Genomic DNA, 26,521 nt, shown 5'->3' with positions numbered 1-26,521 from the left:
CAGCCTCCACAAAAAACCTGTCTCTTAAAGTGGCTCTTCTGGTAGCGTTGACATCAGCCCGTAGAGTAAAGGGCATGTCACACTAAGAGATATCGCTAGCAATATCGCTATAACTTGTGATGTTATAGCGATATTGCTAGCGATATCGCTATGTCTGATACTTACCTACAACCCGCTCCCCCGCTGCTTATCGCTGATCGCGTGAGAACGTCCTGGACCGTTTCTCGTCAGCTTCCTGCGGCGATTCCTGCTGTGACGACGAGCGACGCGTGGAGCCGGGCGGGAGGACACAGGATCGCCTGGTGTGACAGGTAAGTAGCGACGCCCGTCCCCAGCGATGTCGCTAGTGAAATCTGCCTGTGTGGCAGCTCACTAGCGACCACTTAGCGATGCACCAGCGATCCTGACCGCGTCATATCTCTGGTCAGGATCGCTGGTGCATCGCTAAGTGTGACAGTACCTTAAGTGACATCCAGGTGTTATCTAGACTTCCTCCCTACATACAATTCAGGGACAACAGGGTAATTCTTACACCCGATCCAGCATACCTGCCTAAAGTAGCCTCCAGTTTCCATAGAACTCAGGAGACAGTCCTTCCATCCTTTCTCCCTAATTCCACGAACGATAAGGAAAGGAAACTACACACTCTAGACGTTAGGAGATGTCTCCTAGAGTACCTGGCAGTTACCGACCCCTGGAGATAGATAATGCCTTGTTTATCTCCTATCGGGCACTAGAAAGGGCCTTAGGGCTTCAAAAAGCTCGCTAGCGAGGTGGATTAGGGAGGCCATTTCATTAGCATACACCTCAAAAGGCAAACCGGCTCCTGGCAAGCCGAGGGTGCATTCCACCAGGGCCATGGCAACCTCGTGGGCAGAGAGATCGGAAGTCTCGATTGACCAAATATGTAAGGCATCTACTTGGTCCTTTCCGAGCACCTTTTACAACCATTATAGACTAGACCTGGGTGCTTCCTCAGACCTCTCCTTTGGTGTCAGGGTTCTGCAGGCTGTATTCCCTCCCTAAAGTTATTACTATCTGTAATTCTCTCAGGTGGTGCTATCATGGACGACCGAATAAAGTCGTAGTTACTCACCGGTTAACTATATTTTTCGGAGTCCTTGACAGCACCCGTATATTCCCTCCCTTTAGTTTAAATTTGGGTGTGCACGTCTTCCTCTTATATGTACACTGGTAATGAATAGTTGTGTAAAGTATTGTACATAAATTATGCTATTAACTTTGGTGGTCCTCTTGTGCTCTGTAAACCAACTGATACGTGGGAGAGGTGCTGCCCTTATGTATCTGTAGGATTTCCTGTTACTGAAGGGTGGATCCCCTCTCTCAGGTGGTGCTTTCATGGACTCTGAAAAATACCGTTAACCGGTGAGTAACTACGACTTTTTTATGGAATAAAAATGGGTAGTTACTTTATTTGCGTGTTTTTTTTTTTGTGTTTTTTTTGCCTCTTTTGCTTTTCTTATGACAATGTTGGCATGGTTTTCCTTATGAAGGCTTTTCTGTCTAATTCATCACTTCTCGAAATTTTGAAACAGTTTTGTGCAATTGTGCTCCTGTACCCTAAAGTACCTTAATCTGTTTGACATTATTTTTGTGATATTGAAGACTAACTTGCAACATTTTATGACTTTGTGCAAAAAAAGAGGTAAAAGGGGGGAATTAAAGAAGCCTCTTTAACTTTATGCCAAATTTATGGAAACCACTTAAATTTTTTTGCAATACAGTGGGGGGGAAAAAGTATTTAGTCAGCCACCAATTGTGCAAGTTCTCCCACTTAAAAAGACGAGAGTGTCCTGTAATTGACATCATAGGTGGACCACAACTATGAGACAAAATGAGAAAACAAATCCAGAAAATCACCTTGTCTCCATCCAGTGGATAATGGCCCCATATATTGCTCCATCCAGTGGATAATGGCCCCATATATTGCTCCATCCAGTGGATAATGGCCCCATATATTGCTCCATCCAGTGGATAATGGCCCCATATATTGCTCCATCCAGTGGATAATGGCCCCATATATTGCTCCATCCAGTGGATAATGGCCCCATATATTGCTCCATCCAGTGGATAATGGCCCCATATATTGCTCCATCCAGTGGATAATGGCCCCCAGGTCATGATAGTCTTGAGACAGCTCACTGGTTTTTATCCATCATGAGAGAGGTGTCTTGTGTGGCACCTTGGCAGTGAGATGCCTTTTTATAGGCCATTGTACTTGAAGTATTGAACATGTCATCAATTTTCTAACACGCTATGGATAACACATGCACATACTGTAGTTCCTTTTACTATTGTTTTTTTGTCTAGTGTATGCAGTTGTCAGTCCCTCCTCTGTCAGATCTACTCTTCTGCATGTGCTACATAAAACCAGTGAACTCCCATGCATATTACTCCATGCTGGATCTGATTCTCTGCTCTCCTGTATTTTGGTCTCCTATATGAATACACCTTTTGACTTTGATACCTGTCCAATGTTTGGTGCGCCTGCTTGTAAAATATCATATGCGTGACACTGTTTTGCGTTTTCTTTTTTTGGACCCTTTCTTTTATCCTGGAGATACTCAGTAGAGCTGCAGCAAATATTCTCAACCACCGCTCCTTTAGGTCTCTTCCCCGATTGATCGTGGTATGAGACCAGGGTCTCTAATTCTAGCAAGAGATTAGCGATTAGACCACCACCAACATAGTATTTCTCTTTTTGGTCACTTGTCATACAGCTGCTCATTGCTGTCTTGTTCACACTTAAAGGACTCCTCATTTGCCATAAATACGTTATCAACCTAAAACAATTCCGTGGCCAAACGGATATACCTCTCAGGCCTCAAGCTACAACCAAAAAAAGGGAAAGGGCAAAAAAGCACATCTCATTTACATGCCTAAAAAATTAAGGCTATAAATCATGTAAATAATGATCAAATGAATAAAGGAAAATCACCATAAGAGAGGTTTTAATACATTAATATAAATTTTATTGCACATATATTATATTGACATACAAAGTGTTTAGATTGAGGTAGATGAAGTATAGCAACTTAAAAAATGGCATAAAAAAGATGACAAATATGATGCCAGACAGAAAAAGCGTCTCAGGACTATATCCTGCACAGAATCAGGTAGTTAATAATAGATATTCAAATTCTAAATACAATAGTAACAGCACTAGGTCTATACAAACTAAGTCTGATATCTCAGACAAAATGCCAAGATCAAATGGTACATAAGCAGTTGATTTCGGTAAGAAGTATTATCTAGGCATGCTCTATCTAGGTATCCTCAAAGTATAGATAATGGGACCCAAAATGGTGTCCCAAATATATATCAGCTGCGATCCCCAGTAGTGCAATAATGTAAGCCTACATGGAGAATGCCCAATGTAGCATCAGTGAGCAATATAAGCGGTCTAATTATCTGACTCAGGTTATGGCCGCATTCGGATATTGCAATATAGCCAAGCTAAATTAGATCAGTTAAAATACCTTGTGCCATGATCCCAAATGAGTGCAGAGGTGTCCACGAGGTGCGCTGAAGCCCAGACGCGTGTTTACCGTCCTCGATTTCGTCAGGAGGCGTAGTTAAAATGTAAAGGGCACGAAGTTAAATATAAGTGAAGGGGGTCCGTCAGCCAATCAGCGCACTTCCCATCTTGTTGTTCCGCCCCATGCCGTGGGGGAGCGAGCAGGCGCGTGCCGTGCATGATGAAGGGGCGGACATACGTCATCACCTGACATCACCACGGCAGCGCGTCCCGCCCACAACACCACGAGCCAGAAGCAGCACATATATGGGGCGCGTCTGTGACGTGGAGAGCACAGAAATTAGAAGATAAGTGAAGGGAGTCCGTCAACCGATCGGTGTGCTTCCCAGCATGTTGTCCCGCCTCGTGGGGGAGTAAGCAGGCGCGCGCCGTGCATGATGAAGGGGAGGACATACGTCATCACCCGACATCACGGCAATGCGTCTTGCCCACAACGCCACAAGCCGGATACAGCGCATGCATGGGGCGCGTCTGTGTGACGTGCTGCATGGGAACGAACGTATGCATCCATGAGTAGTGGTATAAGATGAATGAGATTGCATTGCCAAATATATTAGTGCTACAATAAATTTAATTAGATCTGCCATTTCCTTTTTAAAGAAGGGAGCACAATAATTTTATTAGATGTCTGTCCCATATGTAAAATATCTCCCGAATGTAGGACACCCACTATACATTCAAGATGAGCTACAGAAATAAATAGCATAATTCCCTATATGTCAATCATATGTAGCACAGATTGCATATATATACAGTTGTGGCCAAAAGTATTGACACCCCTGTAATTCTGTCAGATAATACTCAGTTTCTTCCTGAAAATGATTGCAAACACAAATTCTTTGGTATTATTATCTTCATTTAATTTGTCTTAAATGAAAAAACACAAAAAGAATTGTCCCAAAGCCAAATTGGATATAATTCCACACCAAACATAAAAAAGAGGGAGGACAAAAGTATTTATCACTGTTCGAAAAATCATGTGATGCTTCTCTAATTTGTGTAATTAACAGCACCTGTAACTTACCTGTGGCACCTAACAGGTGTTGGCAATAACTAAATCACACTTGCAGCCAGTTGACATGGATTAAAGTTGACTCAACCTCTGTCCTGTGTCCTTGTGTGTACCACATTGAGCATGGAGAAAAGAAAGAAGACCAAAGAACTGTCTGAGGACTTGAGAAACCAAATTGTGAGGAAGCATGAGCAATCTCAAGGCTACAAGTTCATCTCCAAAGACCTGAATGTTCCTGTGTCTACCGTGCGCAGTGTCATCAAGAAGTTTATAGCCCATGGCACTGTGGCTAACCTCCCTAGATGTGGACGGAAAATAAAAATTGACAAGAGATTTCAACGCAAGATTGTGCGGATGTTGGATAAAGAACCTCGACTAACATCCAAACAAGTTCACGCTGCCCTGCAGTCCGAGGGTACAACAGGGTCAACCCGTACTATCCGTCGGCGTCTGAATGAAAAGGGACTGTATGGTTGGAGACCCAGGAAGACCCCACTTCTTACCCTGAGACATAAAATAGCCAGGCTGGAGTTTGCCTAAACTTACCTGAAAAAGCCTAAAACGTTTTGGAAGACTGTTCTCTGGTCAGATGAGACAAAAGTAGAGCTTTTTGGGCAAAGGCATCAACATAGTTTACAGGAGAAAAAAAAGAGGCATTCAAAGAAAAGAACACGGTCCCTACAGTCAAACATGGCAGAGGTTCCCTGATGTTTTGGGGCTGCTTTGCTGCCTCTGGCACTGGACTGCTTGACCGTGTGCATGGCATTATGAAGTCTGAAGACTACTAACAAATTTTGCAGCATAATGTAGGGCCCAGTGTGAGAAAGCTGGGTCTCCCTCAGAGGTCATGGGTCTTCCAGCAGGACAATGACCCAAAACACACTTCAAAAAGCGCTAGAAAATGGTTTGAGAGAAAGCACTGGAGACTTCTAAGGTGACCAGCAATGAGTCCAGACCTGAATCCCATAGAACACCTGTGGAGACATCTAAAAATGGCAGTTTGGAGAAGGCACCCTTCAAATATCAGGGACCTGTAGCAGTTTGCCAAAGAAGAATGGTCTAAAATAACAGCAGAGCATTGTAAGAAACTCAATGATGGTTACCGGAAGTGGTTGGTCGCAGTTATTTTGGCTAATGGTTGTTCAACCAAGTATTAGGCTGAGGGAGGGTGCCAATACTTTTGTCTGGCCCATTTTTGGAGTTTTGTGTGAAATGATCAATGTTTTGCTTTTTGCTTCATTCTCTTTTTTGTGTTTTTTCATTTAAGACAAGGTAAGGCCGGTTTCACATTAGCGCTTTTTAAGCGCACGCACGGCCGGGGGTAGCTCCGCCCCCGAGCCGGCTCTCTGCCCGGCGTGCCCGCCCCTTGCTTGTAGCGCCGCCTACTAGCGGACAGCGGCGCCTGCGATCGGCGCACCCTATCTTTAGCATAGGGTGCGCAGATCGTGCGCAGGCCGTGCGCTAGTTGCGCTTTGACCTGCGCTGCGCACTTTTGACGGTGCGCCGTGCGCGCCAAAATCAAACTTTTCGGATTTTGGCGCGCACGGCGCACCGTCAAAAGTGCGCAGCGCAGGTCAAAGCGCAACTAGCGCACGGCCTGCGCACGATCTGCGCACCCTATGCTAAAGATAGGGTGCGCCGATCGCAGGCGCCGCTGTCCGCTAGTAGGCGGCGCTACAAGCAAGGGGCGGGCACGCCGGGCAGAGAGCCAGCTCGGGGGCGGAGCTACCCCCGGCCGTGCGTGCGCTTAAAAAGCGCTAATGTGAAACAGGCCTTAATGAAGATAATACCAAAGAATGTGTTTGCAATCATTTTCAGGAAGAAACTGAGTATTATCTGACAGAATTGCGGGGGTGTCAGTACTTGTGGCCACAACTGTATATGTTCACAAACTGCTAATATTACAAGCATATACACAAATACAATAGTGGACACCTGTAAGGAAAGATTGATGAATTATATAATCTTAATTTTGGTCCTAAGAAGATAACAAAGCCCTCAACCTATTATGGCATATAGTATAGATGGCATAGATATTAGTCTTTAATATGTATGTGATCCGTACAATACAAAAATACGTTGTTGGGGGTTTGCGGATCTCACCAAGTGTAAGTTATGAGAAGGTGCGATCGCAACCCCCGGGGTCCACCGTGCGGTGATGGAAAAAACGCAGCTAGAGCGCAATGGCGGAGCGTAGCCACGAGTAAACACAGTTAAACGTCACTAAGTGTGAACAGAGTGCAACGTGCCTGACTATTAACCCACAGAGCAGTACAAAAACTGAGCGCGCTCTAAGCTATGCCCTGTTGGACGTCACAGGAGCATAGTGGAATTGATGCTAGTGGGGTCCCTATAACTCACCCCCTACTACGCTGGTGATTGACCCCGCTTTGACACACAGTGGCTTTTGAGCCTGGGCCTGAGGACGCCCGGTGCAGACACCAAGTTCAAATGGGAGTTCCTACCCTACACTGCCTGTCTAGAGACACACTCGTGGCGCTATTAGCGACAAACGTAACTGTCGCACCTACACACACACACACACACAGCAAATACGCATGATCTTCGCGCACAGACGGGTGCCCCAAAGATCCTTTTATTGACTGTGCCTATCAGACAGGACCTTCCTCGCGGGCCAATCTGGAACCGGCACAGGACCTGAGTAGGTGATGGCCGACCACCAATGAGTGGTCGCCACCTCATGAGCATGTTCAGTAGAGCGAATCCTGGACTTAGCCTCAGGAACGACTGCTCGCTACGGTCTATGGCTAGTTACCATAGCTGAACCTGGAGATGCAGGGGTAACAAGACGCTGAGACCGACATATCTGCTGAGCAGCATCCACTGTGGTCGAGACTGAATGGGGGACTGCAGGAGAAGACAAGGCTTTGGGATCCCTCCTGTGCAGAGGGAGAATTCCGCCGCCTAATATTGTGTTTTATTTTTACCTGGTGTAAATGGCGCTGTTATCCTGATTCTGCATTTTTTTTTTTTTTCTTTTTCCTGTGCCTCTCCTTTTCTGATATATGTGTCTTCCCTGTGTATAGATCTAGTTTTTGTTTTTTTTGCCAAGAGGGTGTGGTCATCTCTTCTCTGTGGGTGTCTTATTGAAAGCTACACCCTGTTTACTAAAAAGGCTCGATTCTATACAGGGAAGAAGGATCATATCTCGGGGATGGAAAGGCGCAGGAATAAAAAATAAACGCTGGCAGAATTGGGAGATCAGTGGCTTATACTACACCTGGAAAAAAAAAATTATGGCAAATGAAAGGTCTCCATTAAATCCCAGGGAATCGAGACCTTTCCACAACTACTACTTACACAGCCAGAAAAGTCCGTGAGTGCGCAGCATGTACCGTGAGGCAAGGAAAGGAAATAAAAGCTGCTCTGCGCGGCCATCTGAGCTAATGAAATGTTAATGCGGTGCTGACAATCTAGGCCTCACTTCTGGGTGACCTGCAGATTAGGATCTGATTGTCCCTTTTTACATATGATCTTGCAGTATTTTCCGTGCGCTGGTTACGATGATGTTTGCTCGGGCTGGTATGCGGCCACGTGACGTGGCTGTCAGCTAATCATGGTGCTGGCACGGTGCCTGAACACAGTCCATGTGGCCCCACACGTAAATAGGCTCTTCTGTCTTCCGACTGTTACTACGTTACTGCTCTTTATTTTGTTTGCCCGTTTGTGTTCTGTATCGCCCCGCTCTGCAGTCTGTTGCTATTGGCTGAGAAACCTGTAAAGGAGCCTAACCCTAGATACAAAGATGCCGTACGTGATGACATCAGGCTTTTATTAAAGGTATAAAGAATGTGGAGTTGTGGACTAAAAACTGTATATGCTGCATTATCCACCATGCTATTCAGATTAGTTTGTTAGCTCTAAACTAGTTTGTATATACGTTTGGAGATGTTTTTTTTCCCCGTTTATATATCAAAGTTTTTAAATGCTTCCGGACAACTTATCCTTTAATTGCTTAATCTTTGTGGTCAGAAGGCAAGAGTCGCTGTAGTATTTACGTACGAGTCAAACGTTAATTATTCTCATCATTACTGAGGTCTGCCTGATATGTGGTCCTATAGAGTGCCCTTAGGTATTTTCTTAGTCTGCTTCATGGATTTTACATGGTTATTCAATGGATTAAAGGACGGGAATACTTGCTGTATCTGTTCCATTGTGCCCCCACCCATCACAATGGCCTATCATCAAAAATTTTTCGGAAAAGTCTTATAGATTTAAACCAGTGTCGTCTTTAGAGAAAAATTAATTAATTTTATGTTGTGAAAAGATTTAATATACTTATTGTGAATGATTTTATATTTTTCATTGAAACAACTTTGTTTACATAAATTTAAAGGGGTTCTCCACTACTTGGACAACTTTTTTCTGAATCCTTGTGTTTTCCCCCAGTAAAATATTCCTCTGGATGTAATTTATGACCCTACGAGGGGGAAGTGATGGCAGTGCTGATTGTCATGGGATCCCTGAGGCCTGTGTCATGGGATCCCTGAGGCCTTTGCCATGGGATCCCTGGGAGAGCTAGTGATAGCACTGCTGAAATGGCGCTGACACAGGAGTTAAGTATAGCTGTTATTTTACTAAAGGCATTAACACTAGGAATTCAGAAGGGGTTGTCCGCGTAGTAGACAACCCTTTTTAATAAGCTTCTTTCAGGGGGTTTTCCCAAATAGGACTTAATGGGCCTGATACAGCAAAGGGATTATGTCAATGTCATCAATTTGAATAGTTGCAAAAAAAAAAATTTGGCAGTGCTGAGTTTTGCAAAATAAAGTTACCAACTTTTGACTTTTTAATACCAATTTTGCCTAGTTTTGTTAAAATTTGGATTTCACTCTGCCATGCCAGTCAGAATCCATGGAAAACATCTGACCGCAGTCGGATAACATCTGAATACAGTGAAATTTTCACGGACTGACAGAATGGAGACTTTTTTTTTTTTCATCTGATCCTCATCCGAGGAAATCTGATCACACTGTGATCAACATAATTGTCGCAATGAAAGAAAATGTGGTGGGGTGTGTGTGACCCTAGTCTTAATCAGGAGCATCTGGAGCCACAATGCCCTCTCATCAAGACCAATGAGAGAAAATTGCCACTCTTGGTAATCGGGGCCATGGTCTATTTAATGGGAATCTGTCACTAGAATCACGTAGGTCATGTAGGTTATAGGAAGCTGTATAAAATGATACCGTTGATATCTGTGATCATCTGTCTAATTCTGGAGAAATCCACATTATTCTTAATATGTATATGAACTATTAAGAGCTTTGGGTCGGACTCTGATCTTGAGAATCTGACTCCAGTGATTATTATAAATGAAAGGGGGCGTTAACAGTTTGAGGCATGTAGATCAGGTGATCAGATTTGTCAGTCTTTACAAGTCTCATGCTAGTTTCATCCCTTATTTTAAAAAAAACTTTCCACAAAGTTTTTATATTTTTAATATATTGCAATCAAATTATACAGTACTGTGTACTTACTATTGCTCACTTTGATTTTCTACCCAGCTAATTCTTCTGTTTTCTCTGCTCTATGTAGAAACAGGAAGTCTCTTGTTCCCGCATTTATCCCATAACAGCTCAGTTACACATTTACATAATAAATGTGGCTTTCTCTGGAGTAAGACATCAGATCAGATATCAAGTATTGTTTTATTCAGAAACCTATGACCTACATGCCCATATAGTCTGCCGTGAAGGGTTGATCCTACTGACAGATTCTTTTTAAAGAGAATTTATCAGAAAATGACCTGTTGAAATCCGGTTTCTTATGTAAATGTTCTAGCCTTTATTTTTTTGTCATATTACCATCTTTAGTAAATCAAAAACTTGCAATATTCATGCCAGCCATTAGGCCTAATATTAGTCTTCTACTGTTCTCATGGACATAAGCTGCAATAGACTGACTCAATCCCTATTTATTTATATGCAAGAGATCACAAGCAGAGATCATTGGAAGGAGGAGGAGGTGAGGTGTGACATTGCCTTATCTGGATGCTGTATCCTGTTACATACTGTATGTAGAGGTGGTTTACTTTTATTGAGGGCCGGCGTTGGGGTCAGGCAGACCAGGCAGCTGCATAGGGTCCCCCAGCTAGCTATGGGGCCCCTGTGAGGCAGGGGGGCCCGCCTGCCCCCGGCGCCGACTCCCCCCGCTGCCACATTGAACTATACCGGCGACAGGTGGTACAGTTCAAACTAGCAATGATGGACGAGAGCGTCAGCCCGACGTTCCCTCTCCCATCATTCCCCGCTCCGCCTCTGACACACAGCGGGTGTGCAATGATGTCATCGCGCTTTCACTATGTGCCAGGCAGAGCAGGAGAAAGAGCTGGGAGCAGCGTGGGCACGAGGAGAGGAGTGTTTTTTTTTTTTTTTTTTTAAATATATCAGTGTGAGTACTGGACTGGGAGACATTTGGGGGGCCGGCTATATACCATGTGGTGCTGGGCTGTATACCATGCTGGGCTATATGCGATGCTGGGCTATAGAGCATGCGGTGCTGGGCTATTTACTATGCGGCTGTGTTATATATCAAGGGGGGTATATTTTACTTTATATTCTATGGGGGAGGCTGTGTTTTATAATATGGGGGCTACATTATATTCTATGGGGTGGTGATTGCATCATACTCTGAGGGGGCTACATTATACTATATGAGGAGGCTACATTGTATTCTATGGGGGCTGCATTATATTCTATGGGGGGATAGATTATATTCTATGGGGGCTGCTTTATATTCTATGGGGGTGCATTATACTATATGAGGAGGGCTACATTGTATTCTATGGAGGGGCTGCATTATATTCTATGGGGGTTTACATTATATTCTGTGGAGAGTGGCTGCATTATACTATAAGAGGAGGGCTGCATTATATTCTGTGGGGGTTACATTTTATTGTATGGCGGGGCTGCGTTATACTCTGTGGGGTGGCTGCGTTATGCTATATGTGGGCTGCATTATACTGTATTGAGGACTATGGGGAATAGATTATATGAAGAACTATGGCGGTGCATTATACTATATGGGGCACTATGAGGAGTGTATGATACTATATGGAGGACTGAGTAGTGTATTTTAATGGAGGGCTATGAGGAGTGTATTATACTATATTGAGGACTATGGGGAGTGTATTATACTATATGGAGGACTGAGGAGTGTATTATACTATATGGAGGACTATGGGGCACATATTATATGGAGGACTATAGGGAGTGTATTATACAATATGGAGGACTATAGGGAGCGTATTATACAATATGGAGGACTATGGGGTATAAACTGTAGATGTGTTACTGATAACATGATACTGTATGGTGATCTGTTAGTGATCCATTAGTGATTCTTCTGTTCCCATCATTCTTTCTCAGATGGTGGAACGAGGCCGGGAAACAAGTGTTGAACGACTTCAATATTGTCGATCACACTCATTTAGTGTCCTGAACTCAGCGCGTGTTAATACAAATGAAATGCTTCTGTGTGATGTGCAATATGTCAGCATTTGGGGCCTTATTTTAAACTTTGCTTAGGGCCCCACTTTGCCTAAAACCAGCCCTGCTTTTATTATAAATCCTGTCTGTGATGAGACTTGTGAAAAGCCTAATGAGTAGGAGTCTAGTATGAAACCTATTGGCCAGTGTGAAAATTGAGAGCGAATTTTATATTGGGATGATATGGAAAATCTTGAAGAAAATAGTATGGGTGTATTTACAGGATTTCTTTACGATTTTCCATATTGTCCCAATATGAAATTAAATATCTATCTCAAAATTTTTACACTGACCAATAGGCTTCATACTAAACTCATACTGCTGCTGCTGATTTTTTATTTAATTTTATTTTGTTTGATCTTTTATTTCATTTATCTTCCCACACATTTAACAAAAATGATTTAATGATTGGGTCTTATTCTTATGACTCGTTCCCTAATGTAGTTCTTTATAGAGTAGTTCCTCTAGTTGTGGCACTTTACCATGACCATCTCCAGATAGGTTAGTGGCAGTTTGTAGTGTGATTATTCTGTAACCTGCCATGACCTCCGTACTGTATACGTGGAATGAATTTCAGTTGATCGATGTCGATGTTTTGATTCAAAGTTTAAATATGACAAAACTTTGAGCAATGCTCGGAGGTGGCTCCACCTTGGTGCTGCCCCAGGCTACTGAACTTTGTTCGGTGACAGCCCGGCACACCGCACCCCTCCTTCACTTTCCTCTGAGTCTGCTCTTGTGCAATAAGTGCATGCACTATTTACTTGGTATAATTTTACATTCCAGTGTATGGCGGAATCACCTCTTAAAGGGGCAGCTTCTGTCTACTTGTCTTGCATCCACGCTGTGCTGTTGGCACAGATGTGCATGTTGGGCTCCCTCTTGACTTCTGAGGAAGGAGACAGTGGAGGAAGGTGAGGTGCTGACTGTGACCAGCTTGGATGTGGCTCCTTTTATCCCTTGAAGAAGAGCACTCTCGTGCCCACAGATGCAGCACTGGATTTACCCATAGAGAGGAATCGCGCTATGTTCACTTACCTTCTATATAAATGTAGGTTGGCTGGATGATACGGGTCTCAATGAATGGTTGATCATATAAAGAATGGAAGAGCTGCAGCTGTCAGAATAGGAGCTGTTCTCCATGCTGGCTGATAAAGAAGCAGGCGGGGGTCACCCCAGCAGGGATGGGGCTTCCACTACTCCGTGCTTAAGTGGCTCACAGCAGATGCTGCTGGGAAACGAAATTATGTATTAACTGTCAAATACTTTTCTGCCTAAGAGAAGTGATTAAAATATCTACATCGCCACTGCACACCTGAAATATTCATGGTTACATTGTGAGCAGGTTTAAGCCCTGTGAAAATGTTGTGGCCTGTTATAAGTAGCTGGTAACAGGGTTTAATAGGGTCATGTCCCACAGTTTGGGAGTCGTACAGTTTTATATTGTCACTGCTTTGCAATCAGGCTTGCCCCTTATTTTTTTTTAAATTTGTCCTATCTCTCTCCCTGTAGTCAAGATGTACTGTAAGTAACCCCTCCCTCCTTCCCCAGATAGTGTATGTCAGCCATCTTGCTAGCATCATCTCTACACAGCCCTGGTTTAGAGATCTTTTGCTAATACAAGAATTCATCTTGAGAATAAAGCTTTAAGAATCTTCATACTCGCCTCTGCAGTCGAGTTGCGCTGTCTGACGACATCCTTTGTTGCTTATAGAACCCCACAATCGCAGGCTAGCTTAAAATAAATGGGGTTTTCTAGGACCTCCTTCACTGATCAGCAATTGTAAGGGACCAGTTTCATCATGGCTACCAGTAGTAAAAGGAAGCTGGGGGACAAAAGAGCATATAGGGTCTTATCTGGTATTAAAGGGTGCAGTGGAGTACAGGGATGCCCCCACCTGGTGGAGTTCTGTAATGCATAACGATAACGTGCTCTTATCAGTTTTGGCGCTTTAATTTCAACGTACATCCTACTTAAGCCTGTTTGTATCCTGAAGAAGAAATTGGATGATTTCAACATACGTAGATAGTAAAACGGCCTCAAGTTTTAATTGTGTCTCCTGGAATATTCCTTATTTCCATCACCAGTGCGGAGGAACCACCTCTTATGTGATTATCATGGATTGCCAAGCACATCACCTTACATTTTAAAGCTGTGCTGCCTGGAATTGCCGATTTGTCGTTTTTTTGTTGATTGGTGAGACCTAAAGTCCATGCACAAAAATGGGCAAGGCTGAATCTGGTAAAAGACAAACTGCAGTGCTCACCGCACAGTAATGGTGAAGTCGTTTTTACATAGGCATTCATTTCTTATTTCTTGTGAGCGGTTTTTCAGGCTGAGTCTGTCTGAAAGACATGGAGTCTACTACGTCTGGGTGTCCACCTCTAGTGGGTGTCCCACAGTGATGCCTGGAGAGCGCAAGTTCATTCTGCTGGCCCCACTATAATCTATGGCTCCTTTGGCGCGTGTGTCCAAATCACGTTTTACGTGGAGGGGCTTCGGACGCAGTCCCCAACCCATATACATAAATGTGAAGATAAGCCCAATGTGAAGGCACCCCAAGGTGGAGTTTGGTTTTATTCCTTTCGCACAATACATGGCACATGGACCACACACTTGCCAATGTTAAATATGCCAGCGCGCATGAGTGATTTTTTTTTTTTTTAATTTATTTTTTACATAAGGTGTCTGTGGAAAGTGCAGCAACATGGTCTGTATTCTATTACTGTCGGTTTTGCGGACTTAATTGTTTAAATGTCACAACTCCGTGCACCCATCCACAATTGGTTGACTGGTCTAAGAAAACTATCTTTTGTGTGAACCTGGTTTTAAGATGATTTATTTTGTTGACTACATCTGTTGTGATTTCTAATTGGCCAAAACTGTCCGGTAAAGCATCACCTATATATAAATAATAAAGAGAATTTATTTTATTTTTATTATATTTTTATTATTATTTTACAGTTTGTGCATGTTTTTTTGGGGGGGCATAAATTTGTATACAAAAAGTATCAAGTTGTTCTAGCAGGTTCTCTGTAAAGTTTTGATTTGTGTCCCATGTGAAGACGGGGTCGTCTGCAGTTGTAGATTCTCTTCCGTTCCACCACTTTGTCTTGTATAACACGTCTTGACGTTTGGATGCCAAGTCTTCTCCACAGTTGTGGGAGGTAAAATTGCTGACTGTGCATCCTCTATACAAGACTGTACAAGGCAGAATATAATTAGACACAGTTGACGAGGAAGCTGGATCGCCGGGGGTCTCCAGCACAGAGGAAGAAATTGAATCTGGACCATTTTATCATCTTCATCTTTTCAAACTTTTTTCCCCCATTCCTGCTCATTCATGCTTTCCTCTGACTGTCCCTTGTCATTGCTAGGCAACTGGGAATGCTGACATGCCTTCGCTCTAGTTCCACCCCCTTCGTCCAGAGAGGATAGGCTCCGCATTGGCCACTTTGTCGTGTGGGTCTGTGTGCTGCACATCTCTGTGGACCTTGATCCTGGGATGGAAGTCATCGTTTGTCAGGGTTTTCCTCTAACCAAGGGCTGAGTGATCTGGCGGTGGGTATGACTAAACGCTGGCAAACCTTTCTAAAGGAAATTCTTTTGTAATCCTGCAGCAAGTCAGTAAAGCTTCGCCTGCATACTGCTGCCTGGGAAAAGAGCCTTGTGGAGAATCTGTCCAGAGCTGGGAATACTGCAGTGCCTCTCGTATGGAGCATCAGCGATTGCAGAGGAGGGAGATTCTCTCCCCACCACTAAGGTGTCCTTCTGTCTGACCAGCAAGGACATCCTGCAGAAGGTTAGTAGTAGACTTCACTGTTCCTTCTGCTAGGCATGGATGGCTGTGAAAGGAAACGAAGCCTTGAGGGACTTTCTGAATCTATTTACTAAAATCCGAAGGCCCCACAGCGAGGTCTGCACTGTGCCTGGAGTTCCCAGCACCAGCCCCTTGTCTATAGCTGGAAGAAAGTGACAAAGGGCACCGTCCTTGTAGCTGCCGTAGGACATCTTATAAATCCCATAAGGACAAGCTGGTAAATTCCTTATGTAACGTGACAGCCTAAACACATTTAAGCTTAGTGATGTCTTTATGACCTTTGCGTACTCTTTGGTGTTTCCCTGCCTGCTTTTATGGGCTTGGGTATTGATGAAAGTGTGCTCTTCTGACTTTCCTCATCATAAAAATTGAATTGAGCTCCACTGGAGAGGATTGATGTCAGTGATTACTGCGCAAATAATGGGAAATGCTGAATCTCGGGCGAGCTGCAGAACCTATAACTTTATGGGTTAGCTGGGAGCATGTGCTTTTTGGTCGCCTCTTGGTGTTTAGATGTTTTGTGCCCCCTTTCTCTGTGTATAGTGATGTGCTGGTGACGTTGCCGCACTTCTATTCTAATTCTTCAACACTTGGCTCTGTCAGCACAAACTGCGATGTTGTGCTTGGGAGAGGGGAAGATACCGTCCTGATTGGTGACGCGCACTACCTCCCATCCCAGCTCCCTACCTATTAGCGGACACACAGGGATATTGCTGTAGGCTCTGGAGCACACTTCTGCATGGTTTATTAGCAATGCGCTGCCAAAGTGAGAACCTACGCAGATACTAAAAAGTTCTGCAGAATCCCAGCCCTGCCTCGCATACTAAATAATGGCGCAAATGACTTGCTGAATCCAAGAGTTTTCAGAGTTCTGCAATTAAAAATTTAAACCAAAGGACTTTTTAAGTCCAACTTTTACTACCATCATTAATATTACTCTGTGACAGGTTCACGTCTAAAGTTCTACTATGCCTGAGCCAGACACAACTGATGTCGGAATTGTGCACGTCGCGTTTCAGTCCGGCGTCCATAGGTGGACAGGGAAATGTCCTGTGTCACAAGTAATGCGACTATACGCACAGCTGTTTCTGCAGCAAGGAACAGACTTTATTGCATTTTGTGTTGCGCTAACCATGATTTGGGGGGTTGGGAGCAGGGGGTCAGCTGTCTGAATACTTTAAATGTACCCCTTAGTGTATTCAGGGGATTGCAGTACGAATACTTGGCTGCAAAGCAAATTGTGGCCATGATCAGATACTTCTGCCAATACCAACCCTACCGGATATCTCTGGGTCCAAATTTTATTTTTTTTTATCATTACTTGTAATTTTGTCCGCAAGATGTCGCAGATGGTCTGTGTAGTTCAATCTGTGCACAATTAAATTTTTGCTTACCCAGTTTTTAATATATTTTGCTTTTAATACCTGAAAATGAGGCTAAATCTGCACCGTGTGAAAAAAGCCATATGGTTGCTCCCTGCAGCGATGGGACCTTTGGGGACTGAATTTTTACATTGCTTTGTTTGTGGAATGGTTTAGTCTTCATTCGGGACTGCTTAATATGACCACACATGAGGTCTGGTTTGCCTTACACGCTGGTTTGCCAAAGTAAAAAGTATGCCGAACAATCTAGAAGAACATTAATTATTTTTCCATCTTTCTGCATCCTGTGTCCAATCGCAACATAAAACTGGGCCAATCGATTCCTCTTCCCATAGTAAACCACCACTTGAACCACTACCATGACCTTAGATCAAACTGCAATATAATAAGCTCATTCATGTGCAATAATAACCTAATCTCTGTGACAAATGGCTAACTTTATTTCTCTCTCACTATGCTGATTTGTCAGGACTAGTCTGACCTTGGATCTTTCAATTATTCCGTGCATAATTAAAATCCAGTGCAGCGGCAACATCACCATCAGGGCTTTGTAAGTGTCGAAGCATGTGTGTGACGTTCTGCGTCCCTCGCCATGCACAGAGCAGATGCGCATAATGCAGTGTATGCCCCATGAGGGCAGAATATTGTGCACATGTGCTGAGACTTGCAGGTGCCAGGTGTCGTCTACAACCAGGAGGGCATGCTTACAGGTTCTAAGGCAACACTACTCTGAAAACTAGTCTGGTGGGGTGTTAATTCTCCATCTCAGGTGAGGTAATACAGTGGGTACGGAAAGAATTCAGACCCTTTTAAATTTTTCACTGTTTGTTTCATTGCAGCCATTTGGTAAATTCAAAAAAGTTCTTTTTTTTTTTTCTCGTTAATGTACACTCTGCACCCCGTCTTGAGTGGAAAAAAAAAACTGAAATGTATAAATTTTTGCAAATTTATTAAATAACTGAACTATCACATGGTCATAAGTATTCAGTCCCTTTGTTCAGACACTCGTATAGAAGTCACATGCTGGCTATTTCCTTGTGATCCACTTTGAGATTTAACTGATAGGACTTGATTTGTAAAGGCACACACCTGTCTATATAAGACCTCACAGTGCATGTCAGACGAAATGAGAATCATGAGGTCAAAGGAACTGGTCAAGGAGCTCAGAGACAGAATTGTGGGAAGGCACAGATCTGGCCAAGGTTACAAAAGAATTTCTGCAGTACTCAAGGTTCCTAAGAGCACAGTAGCCCCCATAATTCTTAAATGAAGACGTTTGAGACCACCACAAGTCTTCCTAGCCCTGGCCGTCCAGCCAAACTGAGCAATCGTGGGAAAAGAGCCTTGGTGAGAGAGGTAAAGAAGAACCCCAGTATCACTGTGGCAGAGCTCCACAGATGCAGTAGGGAGATGGGAGAAAGTTCCACAAAGTCAACTATCACTGCAGCCCTCCACCAGTCGGGCCTTTATGGCAGAGTGGCCCGACGGAAGCCTCTTCAGTGCAAGACATATGAAAGCCCCCATAGTTTGCTAAAAAACACATGAATGACTACCAAACTATGAGAAATAAGATTCTCTGGTCTGATGAGAGAAAGATAGAACTTTTTGATAATTCTAAGCGGTATGTGTGGAGAAGTCCAGGCACTGCTCATCACCTGCCCCAAATCCAAATGTGAAAAACTTGTTGCATCACTCCCAAGAAGACTCATGCCTGTATTAGCTCAAAAGGGTGCTTCTACTCAATACAGAGCAAAGGGTCTGAATACATATGACCATGATATTTCAGTTTTTCTTATTTAATAAATTTGCAAAAATGTCTACACTTGTTTTTTTCCGTCAAGATGGAGTGCAGGGTGTACATTAATGAGAAAGAGCCGAACTTTTTTGAATTTACCAAATGCCTGCAATGTAAAAGAGAAAAATTTAAAGGGGTCTGAATACTTTCCATACCCACTGTACAGCAGTATCACTTATATACAGGGCCGCACCTATAATGAGGCCATTTGAGCCTGTGGCTCAGGCGGCAGACAGCTGTAACTTGATTTTTCACACCTACAAATCATATTGCGCATGGAGATTACTGTAATGCAGGAATCGGCACATGGTTGCTTATAGTTTAAGGCTGATTTTTCATATGCCATGAATGTCTTACCCTGATAAAAAAAAAAGACTACACTAGGACGCTATCAGTCGGTCCAATTTTCTCAGATGAGAAACACTGATAAAAGAACAAAATTCTGTTGAAACTACATGTGAATGAGGCTTTGAGAGGCAAGGTAGCTGACAAGTAATAGGGAGGTTGTGAAGTGGAGGGTCATATGGAAACACAAAGCTGTGCAGATGACTGACGGTCTGTAGTCACCGTGCAGATATATTTTGGCTTGTGGTTTTGCTATGACACTGCACCTATAGACCTCCATTACCCTCTCCATATCAGTGGGACATGGTGGCGTTGACTGACTCACCTTGACAGATTTCCTCCAAGATGCAGTGTTCTAGTATCTCATGCAGGTACAATACTGTCGCAAGCAGGGTCACAGAAAAGGTCATGCCCCGCTAATGTAATGCTAAGTATGTTGTTACTACTTGTCAGATTGTGACCTTGTGTCTAATCTCATAGTAATCGCCATTTGTGACTGACCTGTAGCGATGGCTTTTGTTGTGTAATATGTATTTTTCTATTGTGACAGTAATAATAATCTTAGCGCCAACATATTCCGCAGCGCTTTACAGTTTAACAGTTTCAAAACACAAGTCATAAGTAACAACGTTAACAATAATACAATAATTAAAGCAAAATAAGACTACCCTGCTCGTGAGAGCTTACAATCTGCAATGAGGTGGGGGAGATATAAAGTACAGGTGTGTATTTACAATGGTGTATTTACAATGAAGGTCAGCCATCTTGAGGGAGTGAGGGATGGATGGAGATGGTGAATGGGCTACACACGCACACTTACACATAGAATGACTGTGATTAGTGAACGTGATAGGCCGCTCTGAACAAATGTGTTTTGAGGGAGCGCCTGAAACTATGCAAATTGTGGATAGTCCTAATTTCTTGGGGTAGAGCATTCTAGAGGATTGGCGCCGCGTGGGAGAAGTCTTGGAGTCGGGAGTGGGAGGTACGGATTAGTGCAGAGGTTAGTTGAAAGTGGTTTGCAGAGCCCAGCGGTCGGTTAGGCCGAGAGACAGAAATGAGGGAGGAGATGTAGGGGGTACTGCACTGTGGAGAGCTTTGAGGGTGAGAACAAGTACTTTGAATTGGATCCTATAATGAATGGGCAGCCAATGTAAGGACTGGCGAAGAGCAAAAGTGTCAGAGTACCGATTAGCCAGATGTATGACCTTGGCTGCTGCATTAAGTATGGACTGGAGAGGGGATAGTCGAGTAACGGGGAGGCCAATTAATTGAGCGTTACATTAGTCCAGGATCAATGATGATGAGGGTTTTTCTTTCCATGGTGAGAAACGGGCGGATTCTAGAGATGTTCTTTAGGTGTAAGCGGCAAGAGATTGTATATGGGATGTGAAGGAGAGATTGGTGCTGCTGCCGGGGTGTTGTTATGGTGTCACCGACTGAGAGGGTAACGTCAGATTTAGGGAGGTTAGTAGACGGCGAGAGCAGAAGAAGTTAAGTTTTGGAGAGGTTGAGTTTCAGAGAGCGGACATGATGTTGGAGACTGCGGACAGTCACTGGCGTTTTGTAGTAAGCGGGAGTAAGGTCGGGGAATGACTTATATAGTTGTGCGTCATCAGAATAAAGATGGTACTGAAAGCCAAATCTGCTGATGGTCTGTCCAATTGGGGTCGTGTAGAGAGAGAAGAGAAGGGGGGCTAAGGACTGAGCCCTGAGGTACCCTGACAGCGAGAGGAGGACGAGATGACGTGGAGCCAGAGAACAAAACACAGAAGGAGCGGTCAGAAAGTTAGGAAGAGAACCAGGAGAGAGCAGTGTACTTAATGCCTAGTGATGACTGGAGCCTAGAGAGTAGGAGATGGTGGTCAACAGTGTCGAAAGCTGCAGATAGGTCGAGAAGAATGAGCAGATCGTGGTCACCGTTACGTTTTGCTGTCAGAAGGTCATTGGTCTTTGTGTGCAGTTTCAGTCGTATGTAGGGGGCGGAAGTTGGACCGTGAAGGGTTTAGAAGGGAGTGAGTGGAGAGGTAACGGGTAAGGCGGGAGTAAACTAGGCGCTCCAAAAGTTTAGAGATGAAGGGGAGGTTGGAGACTGGTCTGTAGTTTGTGCAGGATGGGTCGAGAGCGTGTTTCTTTAGTAAAGGGAACGTCTGCAAAAAAAAAAAGCTACTGTACATACCTGCAGCCATAATGGCAATCTGCAGGTAAACCCTGGGCACTATAGTGGGTTACAGCTGCTCCATTATGGTGCATTGAATTTCAACCTACAAATACTGTGGTATTGACTCTTGTGGTTTTGGAATTGATTTTGAGCAATGAAAAATCTTTTAAGTTTTAAACCTTGCACATTTTATGTTTCTGGAGGTGCCAATTAATGTTCCTTGGTAAATATCATTGTGTGATTTCTAGATGATAGTCACATTATAGCAATGGCTTGTAGCGGGTGATAACAAGGTGCTCAAGATTAATTGGATGGAAATCTGTCGATATTAAATGTTTGTTGTGACTTAAAATAGAGCAGCTGCAGCTGATGACCCAGGGTATGTGCAAATACTCGCCTGCAGCTGATGACCCCTCAGGGTACATGCATATGCTGGCCTGCAGCTGATAACCCAGGGTATACGCCTATACTCAGCTGCAACTGATGACCGAATTTGGCATGATAAAATAATTGCAGATCTGAGCTGCCCCATAGTAAAGCTCTGGGTTGAGTGCTATGTGATGTTTTATTGCATAGCACTTGGCCATGTTATATGCTAGTGTGACCCCGGTCTTGCTCGGTTTCTTTCTGCAGTGTGTTGTTACTGAAGAATCCACTCAAACAGCTAATTTCCCACTAAAGGTGGGTTATATTTAGTTCCGATGTCCACTTTTCATGTCTGGAGAAAACACCCATTATAGTACGGCGCTGTTCACATGTGTTTTTTTTTTTTTTGTGCTGGCCTTGTGTCTGAAAAAAAGTCACAACGTCTGTCTTTACCACCATCATGGATGAATACTACCAATACAAGTCCATGGGTTTGAAATATAATCGATTGTGTAATCCTGCATGCGTCTGGACCTTTTGTTACAAGCAACTGGCATGTGGTTTTTCCATTAGGGTATGAGTTGACACACACTTATTTTTATATATTTAAATTTCTTGTCTTTCATTGAACTGCAGCTCTACCATGGGCACAAGACATGCGAGTCAGGTACAAAGTCAGCAGCTACCAGAGTCCTTCCCTTTCGTTGATTAAGTATTAGGCCATGTTCACACGTTCAGTATTTGTTCCGCTCTTGCTTCTGGCTTACAAATACTGAGGTAAAATACTGACCAATCAGAGGAAAAGTATAATGGAAACACGTCACCACGTCTGTACTTATCACTCACTCCTAGTTATGGCTTACAAATACTGAGGTAATAACCTCACACAATATTCACCGTGTGCACATGGCCTTGGCCTGTGTATTGCCAGTTACTCCAGTGTCACCTTTTCCACATCAATGCTGATTTCAAGCAATGTGCCAAGATCTTGTAGCATAGAGGAGCATTGACACTACTTGATTATCAGGAATGAGCATTCTTGGATATATTCATGCCTGATAAACGTACAGCGTGAACAGGCTCCCAACAAAGGCGCAAAACTCAAATGATCTTTAGTTACCGTAGGTTAAAAGATTGTTATTGTCAGCACATTATACTGAGAATAATGGATGCCTATGTAGAGTCGTGGACCGAGCTGGGGGGTGGTCCCTCTTACCGCGCAGAGATGTAACAGACACGATGGAGGCAGATGTCGAGTACAACAAGTCCAAGTTTATTCGTCCGCCTGACGGCCACAGAAGCACACCGCACTTCACGTTACTTCACTTTACTTCACTTAGCGGCCCTCTGTTTCCAGAGCCGCTTCCCGCACACCGTATTCTACATCGAGGACGTACATATACGTACCGTCCCCCTCTGCACTTGTTGACACTCCTGTCAGTTGTGTCACTGTGGCCGCCTAAAGCCCGTAAACCAGCAGTACTTCCACTGAACAGTCGTCTCTCTCACTACGGTATGCTTTGCCTTGGTGCCTCGTCTATTCTGCGGTATTTTCCTATCAGGACCACCCCCCTGACGTTCTCTCTCCTCAGTCCCCCTGGTTTGGATTCTCCAGACAGCGCACAGACTGTCGTAGTCCTCCTGTCACTGGAGCTCCCCCTGGGGACTCGAACCTTCTGGAACCCTCCCTCAGTATTTATAGCACTCCCGGTCCCCTGTCACTGTAACTCTGCCCCCCATGACCAACGGTTTCTAAAGCCCTAAGCTGATGTCAAGTCCTTTGCTCACACTCCTCCCTGCCATCTAATGGTCAACCCAAGGTACTGCACGTCCACTACACTTTCCTAGCTGTTTCCCCACTGTAGTAACTGTCACCTATCTAAACTGTGCAAACCTATCTTTCTCTATTCTGACACGTCCGTCCATCAGTCAGGTCATCTTCCCTACACCTATACACCGAGAACGATCTATTACTGTTTGTTCTGTGCACCTATGAAGCGAGGTCGACCTGCCTAAACAGCCTATGAAACGACCATCGACCAGCAAATGCGTTTCTGGTGGTCTTTTAACGCCACTTGTCCACTGGTGTTAGCACAGCATAATTGGTTGTTACAGTGGTAATAGACTGCTGCCGAATGTGTAATAGATCCAGAGATGGACATATCATTGGTGCAACTGTAGGGTCGGACAGGTTCGCAGGATGCAGTGACGAGACACTAAACGAATGGTGGTTTTTGAAATTACTTTTATATAACTCTAGCCGATGGGCTAGGCTGAACAAAACAAGGATAAAGAACAACACCAACAGTCCACGCAGGGACTCAACAATCTTAGCCAAATATAGTTTCACTTAGCCTTCCAGGGACTGCTGGGTTCGGTAGCGTGGCCGCGTTGAGGTCGCTGAGGCGGCTGTCCTGGGGAAAGTGATGTCGATGGGGCGCAACAGGCCCTGAAGGAAACGGGGACGTTGGGGCGCAACAGGCCCTGAAGGAAACGCTGCCGCTGGGGCGCAACAGGCCCTGAAGGAAACGCTGCCACTGGGGCGCGACAGGCCCTGAAGGAAACGCTGCTGCCGCTGGGGCGCGACAGGCCCTGAAGGAAACGCTGCTGCCGCTGGGGCGCGACAGGCCCTGAAGGAAACGCTGCTGCCGCTGGGGCGCGACAGGCCCTGAAGGAAACGCTGCTGCCGCTGGGGCGCGACAGGCCCTGAAGGAAACGCTGCTGCCGCTGGGGCGCGACAGGCCCTGAAGGAAACGCTGCTGCCGCTGGGGCGCGACAGGCCCTGAAGGAAACGCTGCTGCCGCTGGGGCGCGACAGGCCCTGAAGGAAACGCTGCTGCCGCTGGGGCGCGACAGGCCCTGAAGGAAACGCTGCTGCCGCTGGGGCGCGACAGGCCCTGAAGGAAACGCTGCTGCCGCTGGGGCGCGACAGGCCCTGAAGGAAACGCTGCTGCCGCTGGGGCGCGACAGGCCCTGAAGGAAACGCTGCTGCCGCTGGGGCGCGACAGGCCCTGAAGGAAACGCTGCTGCCGCTGGGGCGCGACAGGCCCTGAAGGAAACGCTGCTGCCGCTGGGGCGCGACAGGCCCTGAAGGAAACGCTGCTGCCGCTGGGGCGCGACAGGCCCTGAAGGAAACGCTGCTGCCGCTGGGGCGCGACAGGCCCTGAAGGAAACGCTGCTGCCGCTGGGGCGCGACAGGCCCTGAAGGAAACGCTGCTGCCGCTGGGGCGCGACAGGCCCTGAAGGAAACGCTGCTGCCGCTGGGGCGCGACAGGCCCTGAAGGAAACGCTGCTGCCGCTGGGGCGCGACAGGCCCTGAAGGAAACGCTGCTGCCGCTGGGGCGCGACAGGCCCTGAAGGAAACGCTGCTGCCGCTGGGGCGCGACAGGCCCTGAAGGAAACGCTGCTGCCGCTGGGGCGCGACAGGCCCTGAAGGAAACGCTGCTGCCGCTGGGGCGCGACAGGCCCTGAAGGAAACGCTGCTGCCGCTGGGGCGCGACAGGCCCTGAAGGAAACGCTGCTGCCTCTGGGGCGCGACAGGCCCTGAAGGAAACGCTGCTGCCGCTGGGGCGCGACAGGCCCTGAAGGAAACGCTGCCGCTGGCGCGCGGTGATGACGCAGTTCCCCAGAAAGGCCTGTAGCCGTCCTTTACCAAGAAGTCTCTTCCTAAGCCAGGGTAGCGAGCCTTTAATCCCGCCTGTGACAAGGTGGCGTATCTTGAGGCCGATGATGGCCGGGTCGGCGTGAATTGGGGAAGGCTGGGGGGAAGGGCCCAGGTCTCTGAGGCCTGGTTACCGGTACTCACGGCCACAACCGGAGGTATAGTTCCTCTCTCTCCAAGGCGGGGGTTAGCGGGGATAATTCTCTCAGAACGGGAGCTGGGAGCAGTCTCTGGGCACAGTCTCTCACGTCTCTCTTGTCGGTAAATCGGCTGCTTTCTCCTCGCAGGCTCGTCTCGGTGCCCCTGCAAGTCACCCTGCGTCCTGCCTTCACTCCCTCTCTTCCCCAACTGCCACTTCAGCGCGTCCCCTGCTCCTTTTACCCTAGCCCCTCCCCCTGTTGCCCTGACAACCTCAGTCGCATGTCTCCCTTTGTAATTCCCCTGTTGTGCTTCCTTCAATAACTCTGATGGCGGTCCCCTTGGTTCCGGCCCAAACACTATATGGGGGTCCTCCTCCCCACACAACCTGTACAGGGGCCGAGGAGGTAAGGGGCCACTTCCATCGCAGCTGGAATAGTGCATTATGATGAGGTATTGAGCTGAAAAGGGCCATATCTTATCCTTACACAGGGGCCTCTCGTCTGTGTACGCTCCTTAACAGACGGTTCTGTGCGTAGGCTGTTAATACTCTCGCAGCAAAGGCAGTTTTTACACCAATGTGCTGCAGAGGATGATTCCTTCTAATCAAGCTTAAACATGTCACCCTATAAACAAGCATTGACTGTCTATGGGGTTGTTCACATGTGCTTGATATTTTGTAGACTGTTTTGTGCAAAATCGTGGAGATCTGTACGATAAATTGACTTGTGTTGGTGTAGAGTCGGTGGGCCGGGCTGGGGGGTGGTCCCT

At 45.5% G+C, this 26,521-nt stretch overlaps 1 protein-coding gene across 12 annotated transcripts in view; it reads left to right on the top strand.

The window, feature by feature from the left end:
* The window catches only part of MTUS1 (microtubule associated scaffold protein 1), a 326,118-nt gene that overhangs the window by 32,248 nt on the left and 267,349 nt on the right, over positions 1–26,521 (top strand). Inside the window, exon 2 of one of the 12 annotated variants that reach the window (XM_073583623.1) lies at positions 15,704–15,885. The exons of 10 other annotated variants lie outside the window; for them this stretch is intronic. The gene's annotated coding sequence lies outside the window, so the exon portion shown is untranslated. Of the gene's footprint in view, positions 1–15,330; positions 15,886–26,521 lie in introns of those variants that run through there. One more of the 12 variants, XM_073583624.1, reaches the window with a different exon arrangement.

Source organism: Dendrobates tinctorius, unplaced genomic scaffold (genome assembly GCF_039654945.1).
Source record: "Dendrobates tinctorius isolate UK_male_01 unplaced genomic scaffold, ASM3965494v1 ptg000079l, whole genome shotgun sequence".
Taxonomy (NCBI): domain Eukaryota; kingdom Metazoa; phylum Chordata; class Amphibia; order Anura; family Dendrobatidae; genus Dendrobates; species Dendrobates tinctorius.
Note: the sequence above shows the minus strand (reverse complement) of the source record. Positions and strands in the feature narration are given on the sequence as shown.